Consider the following 8,170-nt stretch of genomic DNA (forward strand, 5'->3'; position numbering starts at 1 on the left):
CAAACCCGACCCCAGGATTATTCCCCCGAGGGAAAAGCGCTCTTATCCCCTGGAATTTCAGTCATTCTTTATTCTCCCGCAATTTTTTTCCCTCGCTCCCCATCTCATCAGACCAAGGAGTACATGTACATGTACACGTACATATCTTCCCAGCTTGTTGATGGTTGGTGGGTCCTAGCTCTATGGTGGAACTGAAATCAGAAGGAGGACGTCGGTTGATATTATGACCCAAACCCGAGGTGAACCAGAATCCCTGGAGCATTAGCTTCCTGAAGGACTCCGCTCGGCGGCTGCTGTGTTCTGCGGCCCGTGGAGGTCAAATCCAAAGCCTCCGTATCGTGTTTCGGGGAGACTTTCAGTCACCAAACAAGAATTCCAGAGTTTCAAAACTTTTGAATAGCCGACAACAACCCAGAACTATTGTATGGTTTGCTACTCTTTACAAATTCCCGGATTTTTTTTAAATGTCATATCGTATTGAGCAATGGGTATTACTGATTTACCCTAAATTGTACTTTCCAGTAGAAGTACAGATATACGGTACATGTACAATGTACATGTACATATACCTAAATTCCATTACGATGATACCGGGTATTACTTCTCCTAAAAAACTTATCAGAAGTTTATCAACAACAATACATGTATTAGTCTGGCCACTAAACAAATGTAGATAACTCAGTCATACACAATACATGACAACCTGGGCATGTTTACATACATGCAGGATTTTTACTGGGAATGGTGTTAGTAAATTTACCTACTTAAAAAAAATAATCTAAAATTTGAATAAAGGTAATTGTGCAAGGGCAACGCTTGACTGTTAGTAAACCCATTAATAGGCTCCCAACTTCTCTCTACAGTTTGTGCAAGCCAGTATAATATAATTCATTGATTAGCTCTACAGTGATTGGATTTTCAATTACAGGCGTGGGCAGATTGCCAGCCCATTACCAACACCCATGGTTTTATACTGTGAACAAATCAATTTAAATACAGAATAATGTGTGCTCTTTTTTGGTGTCCATAAGAAAACAAGATTGCCTAATACTCACCCTCAGTCAGGGATTCAATGTTTTATCCATTAAAAAATATACACAGTACATGTACATGTACCGGTACATGTAATGCTACCTACATTCTAGAGTAAGGGTGATTAACTTGATTAATTACTGAAACATTTCAAGAAAAAAAAACTGCAACATGTGAATATTGAAATGTCATTGTGTCACTCAAATTATACATTGTACATGTACAACACATGTACATGTACTGGATGTGTACACATTGTGCTACACTGTTCAAGAATGTGCATAAATGGATCATACACTTGACGTTTTCCTGATCAAAAGCAAATTTGTTTTTCCAATAGGAGTCGTTTCAATGTAGACACTAATAACTCAAACCCTGAATTGAAAGTAAACTATAAATTTAAACAGGTTCAAAATACAGGTTAACTACATTGTACATGTACATGTACAAGTAGTATGCAAGCAGTAATGGGGAAATTGGTCAATGTGTTTGGCACCAAAATGGTGTCATTGAAGGACAACCCAAAAGAAGCACATTAGTTCCGTTTGCAGACACCAAGATAATTTATTAAAAGATTCTGCCAACATATCGGGGCCTAGCTTAATACACGAAATACAGTTCAATGCACATGTACATGTACATGTGGGTGTATTCTACAAGTTAAAATGCTCAAACAAATTCCATTTCATATTCGATAACATGTTTAAAAAAAAATTAATAAACTTGAAGCCAATATGTAGTTTTCATAGTAGCATACCAGTGCATTGAAGAAATTATGTCTAGTATTATTTGATTCAACAGTGAGTTGGACAAACATACATGTACATGTACATATATGTATGTAGTCTACTGTATTTGGAACTAGACAAAATATTCATGCCAACACAGACTTTTTAATTGATTACTTATTCAACACCATTGGGGAGAAAAAAAATGTGAACTCAATGGTCCCTAACTGCAGAGTCTCTGTGCAGGTAAACATTGCCAGATTGTCACACAAAGCCTTATCACATAATACAAGGGTCAATATGTAATACTCCAAGCTAATACAAAGTACATGTACATCAACATTAATAAGCTGATTACCCATCAGATCTGCCAAAACCAACCCCCCTGCTCTGACAATGGAGCAGGCCATCAATCAAGCCATGCAGCCACAATTTTTTTTTTTTTGACCTTTGGAGCCAAACAAGAGGGGCCGGCCCCCGCTGAATATTCATGATGTTGATCCTCCAATCCTTTTGGATTGTGGTATGTGTGCTGTTCCTTTGTTGGGGGCTTTAAAGGGGCAGCGTATGCAGGGAGTGGGGCTTTAATTTTAAAGGGACTCATTTATGCAGATATTTTGCTGGATGTTTGTCAAAAAGGTAGAGTTTAGAAATGCAAAATTCCCCATCAGCTGAACATCATTAAAAGTTGGATGTTTAAGACTATTAACCACAATCATTTTGACCTCAAAACATATTAAACAGATAATGTAAAAGCAAACCTATTACATTTGATGAAAATCTGAACCATAAAGAAACCATTTAGAAAATGATTCAAACAATCGGATAAAAAAAAATGCAAGGAACTAATTAATATTACTTTTAAAATTTCATGGTGAAAAAAAGAAGAAAGAAACGAGACAAAAAATCTCACAGTTCAAATCTAACTCTTTCATTTCTGATATCACTGTTTTCCAAAGACATGCAGCCTTGCACTGCAGAGGGAGCGGAGAATACTCAGCAGATAAGGACAAATTGAAGATGATACCGATAATCAGTGCACAATCACAGACAACAACTGATTATTTCTAGCACAATGGTTTACCATCGGGCCCCCCAATAAAATCTCAACAGTTGCAGGGTGCTTGCCCAACCAGCCTCCGCGGTGAACCAACAAAAAAAGATACCTGCCCCACATCAAACAGAAGAACTAAAAAAAACACACCCAACACTTGTTCGGAACACCCTTGCTTCAAAAGAAGTTACAACCGGGGGCTGTGTATGTGTTAGAATTTACAAGATGGCAGAGCTCGATAATACGGTTACTAAGGGAATGTGGAGTGCTTTGAGCTGGGGAGAACGAGGGTCCAAGCAGGATTATCAGGTGAAAGATTAGGGCGCAACACAAGGCAAACTGTTTGCCAAGAAAGGGCAACTAAAAAAATATTTGAATCGTTTGGTATACCTTGGAGGTAAATACAGGTATGTGCAATATACTGCCCCTGATTTTTTTCACACTACGTTAAAAGTAACCGACAATAGTCCAGCTACATTATTTGTCAGGTTGGTTCAAAAGCTCATAAAAATGAGCAATCGACTTCTTGTGTTGAAATGGTGTATTTTGCCCACACCAACGGAGATTTTTAGGGAAACACATAACCCAGAGTGCTGCATAGAAAAGCAGATGGGAGACAAACAAAACCAGAAACAAAAAGACACAGTTCATGTACATGTATATCTCCTGATCAATACGCATGCACAAATTAGTCATCTAAACACACTATTCTGAGGAAAAGGAGAAGCCATTAATTACTCTCCACAAATGTACATTGTAAGGTTGCACACTCTACAGCAATGTTAATATTATAAAACAATCTACATTGTTTTAATGTGTTTTTCCCAGGGTCACATTTTGAGACTGAATTTTTGTGTACAAGATCTGGCTGAATTGCAAGATCGTCTTTGAAACACTCTGATGTTACAAGGATCATTCCCAAAGGCCAAAGAACACAAGGCTAGGAGAAATGAAAGCCAGCTTGAAAATCTGGGCGACAACAGTTATTAGAGATCATTAAACAAGAATAGGTTCATAATTTTTAAATCTTTAAATAATAAACCACCAGGGAAAAGTGAATCGCTTTGCTTCAATTTTTTCTTTACGGGATTCGCAGATGGGTTTCACGGCTTCTGACTCTGCACTTAGAAAAAAAGAAAAAAAAAGCAAACAAACAAAAAATCAAGAGACTGCTATTGGAACTTGATAGCTCACCTACGGTACATTGTAGAAAGAATGATGCTCGTAATTTTTTTTAAATCAAAAATAAAACTGAGAAAAAAAAAAATGGGATTGGAATTAAATTTGCAGCAACACGTTAAGTAATCGTGAGCAGACACAAGGTTATTACAGAACGTGCTGGATGGCGGACAATGCTGTCAAGGGTGGAATGGCTGCATTTTTTTTTCTTAACGAGAAGATATTTCCTATCACAGTCATCTCTCATTGACATAAATTCAATGACATTTAGGTAAGACTTTTTTTCCCCACGGACACTGATTTATGATGTAATTTGCTGTGGAAGGTTTAAGCATCTTTTTGTCTTGACTGGAAAAAAAAAATCAACAATGACAATTTGCCAATATTCAGCTCTAATTTCACTTCACACGTGCTTCTCTCTTTACTCTTTTCATTTAGTTTTAATTTATCTTGTCCACGGGGAAACTGTTTACACAATTAAGATACTTTTTTTTATATACTGTTTACACACATCACAGCTCCACACGAACTTGAAGCAGATGGATTTGTTCAAACAGGGAATTAAAGTGTGGTCTGAATGTGAATTTTCTGGCAACAACTGCATTTCAAAAACACTTTGTTCCCAGTATTAAACCACACTGAAGTAGTTTTCGGAGTAAAAACTTATTGTATTTTTGAATTAGGAATACAAATCACAGTTGTTACACAATTTAAAAAGTGTCAAGCAACAAACTTTAAACAAGACAGTGATGCTGAAAATGAAACAATAGTTTTGGAGAGCGTCATTTTTAGACATCCAAACCCCCATTTTTTTCCCTGACTATTTTACAACTTGTTATTTGTACAGGTACATGTACATTTTGTACTTGCAATTTGTGGAATTTCAAGAAGCCAATGAATGGCTTAAAAAAAAAGCAGGGACAGAAAGGTCTACAGTTATCCTGCCTTTAAGATTAAACACCAGCTGGAAATAATCCCGACGTCAATACAGGAGGCATATTTCTTCCCCCAGGGTGATGCCATCCCATGTGATGGTATTATGTACATCATGTCATAACTTTGTTCATCCAGGAAAAAGTGCAGTTATTTTCAGCTGGTGAGTTATGTGCATACATATTGCGGCAACACTCTCGCTCCTACACTGAAAGACTCAAGATCTTAAAGCAGTTTCATGGTCCTGACATCCAAGTGATGCGCAAGTTTCTGTCAATTCAAATGCATTGAAATATGAAGGTACGTAAATAAACTGCACATCAAGCAAATTTGGAGGGCGGTCTACAATATTTATTAAGTGTATCTATAAATACTCTCCCTGGTCATTTTTTTTGTCGAGATTTATTTAAGAAGATTCCTGAATGTACCATCTGAAGATTTCAGATTTTTGAAACCTCCAAAATCCAACACCATAGAAGAAGAAAAAATCCCCGTTAAAAAAAAATGGGCCATTTAAATTAAGTCCTCAACCTTTCAAAAGCACTGCAAGGTGTTAATTTTGAAGGTTAGAATTTGAAAGGTTTATGCTGGTTTGGGACAATGGAATGCCACTACTCTATACATGTATATAATGCTGTCAAAAATAAATTCTGAAACATGACCAAAAATAGGTTGAGTAGGATTGCAACTTGCAAGAAACCAATTTTCCTTTTTACTGCCCAATATGGGATATTCAACACTGAAGTAGGTGTACCTAAAGCCCAAGACAGAAAAAAAAAATCAAAAGATCCTTCTTTCCGTTCCCCTTCACTTCACTGTCTGAATTTATGCGAATTAATTAGCCTTTTGCTCTAGGCAGCAGATGAGGGAGAAATAAAACAAAATAAGGGGGGGGGGGCGGAGAAAGAAGAGGAAAATATGTCAATCATACATGTACATGTACACTTCAGTCGAGTTTACGAATGACTTGACCCGAAACTCCCAAATATCACCTGAATACAGGGAGCGCATACTAATGGTGCTAAAAAGAGCGAATCGTGTAGGGTTGAATCGCTCCGAGTTGGGGGTTCGTGGTGGATGGAATTGACTAAGAGAAACGCTAGCATTAGGAAACAGCTCAGCGTAATGCCGCACGAGGATGTTTTTGTCATATCAATCGGGGGCGGGTAGCAATGATTGAAAAGCGTCCTGCTATTATTTGGACGGCTTGTGGCTTTTGGACAATGTTTTGACATGAGTTCCTTTCTTCCCTTTATTTTGTCATGTTTGTTTTGTTTTTACGTAAATTTTTATTTTCACTTCTCCCCTGTTTGTTTGGGTTACTGGTGTTTCGTGATCTGTTATCATTCAGCAAATTGTGCATAACTGGCTAAGCTGATAACTAAGGTAATAAAAATGTATTTAAGTTGGTGCTAATATAGCCAACCAACAGCACCTGTGAAGACAAAGTCTGTTTTGTTTAATTCTGCATTTTGCCAAATCAATGCATTTTGCCGAATCAAGAAAGAAAAAAAAGAAACAAAGAAAGTCGCAACATAATTTTAGTTTCACGATAAAAAAAGGTTATACCGGTAGTTCCACTGTGAGTGTGAAGGAACCTGCAAAAAATGTAGGGTTTAGGTTTTTGTTTAGCAACTTTTGCACTAATCCATGAAGATCCTCCTCACATCTCACTCCCGTCCCCCCTCCAAAAAAAAAACCTTGCTTGAAGTCCAATCTTTTCACTTCTCAAAAGATACATCCCCCACAACACCAGGATCCATTAAACAGTCTCCCATACATTTCTCTAGGACTCCTTCAGCTTTAACAGGGAGACTCTTTCTTCACGGAGACAGTTCCCAACATCTAACCTCCTCTGTTTAACAAGATCAGTGTCTCTTCCCCAAATCTTACGTACAATATGCTGAAACCAGACAACAAAATCGGGTTCCAAGGGCAAAGACAAAGTTTGAATTTATACAGCTTCAAGAGACCCGGCTGAATATTTGAAGGATAATACTGGTTTGACAAGGACCTTGTTGGAATTATAAATTACTTGAAACTTCTTTTTTTTTGACTGCAAGTGATTATTTTGGAGGTTTGCTGTGTCTCTTGGCAATTTGGTTAAATTTCTGTTGGGATATTTGAGTTTGTGTGCATGAACCATTAACAGAAGATGTTTCAAATCTGAAATGTACATGTACACACGAACATTTATCAGATACAATGTACATGTAGTACATGTACATCTGATAAATGTTCATATCCAAAAAGTGATCTACATTTTTTGTATATCCCAATTTTATGAAATATAGTTCAGCAACTAAACAACAGTTTCTTACTCATCTGCATGTAGATTTTCCGCCCCCAGGTAATGAAAGTTCACGCAGAGTTCACCTGAATCAGTCTGACTTGAACTACTGTAGCTACACAGTATATACATGTGTATGATTCTTCATACACAAACAATGACAAATTTACCAAACAATGAATGATTGACCAACACTTGTGGCTTACATTGTAGAGCATTTCACTGGAAATGTATCATACATGAACTCATGGACAGATGCTACAGATTAAAGTAAAAGAGCTGTGTCATTTTTTCAAGTCCATGAAATCATGTACTGTTACTTGTCTAGACACATGTACAGACAGTGTAGCGTGAGGATCACACCATTTAGGTTGTACACATCAATTCACATATTGGCACCTAAACACATAACATGGCATTGTGCACAAAAGGAACCCCCCCCCCCCAAAAAAAAAGTGGAGGGAGTGCCTTAAATGCAGTGAAGGTGTGTGAAACATTTTTTTTATGCGGAGTAGCCCCCTGATTAGAGAATTGTAGATGTAAACTGTACGTATGAAAAGTTAGGTACATGTACAATGTACTACCAGTATTACTTTATTTTGGTAGCTGGTGTAGACAGTTTTCAATGGAAACTGAATACCTTTCTTTTGACGACTTTAGATTTTGTGAATTTAGATGTTACCTATTTTCATCTTGTCTCCCATGGTGTTACTGTTAAATCAGTTAAAATAACCCCTTCTTAAAGTACTTTCCAAAAGACCAATGTACATGTACCACTAGGGCCGTCCATTTCCGAATAAATTAGTATTCGATTATTTCGAAACTGCATTTGACCGAATATTTGAATCTCGATGATCAAGTTTTACATTTGCCATTTTCAACAGCGTGCCGCGCCAGACAAAAATGTTATCGCGCCAGTTAAAATTTGTGTGCTGCACCAATATTAGGCTGCTA

The sequence above is a fragment of the Patiria miniata genome, unplaced genomic scaffold, assembly GCF_015706575.1.
Source record: "Patiria miniata isolate m_02_andy unplaced genomic scaffold, ASM1570657v1 HiC_scaffold_23, whole genome shotgun sequence".
NCBI lineage: Eukaryota > Metazoa > Echinodermata > Asteroidea > Valvatida > Asterinidae > Patiria > Patiria miniata.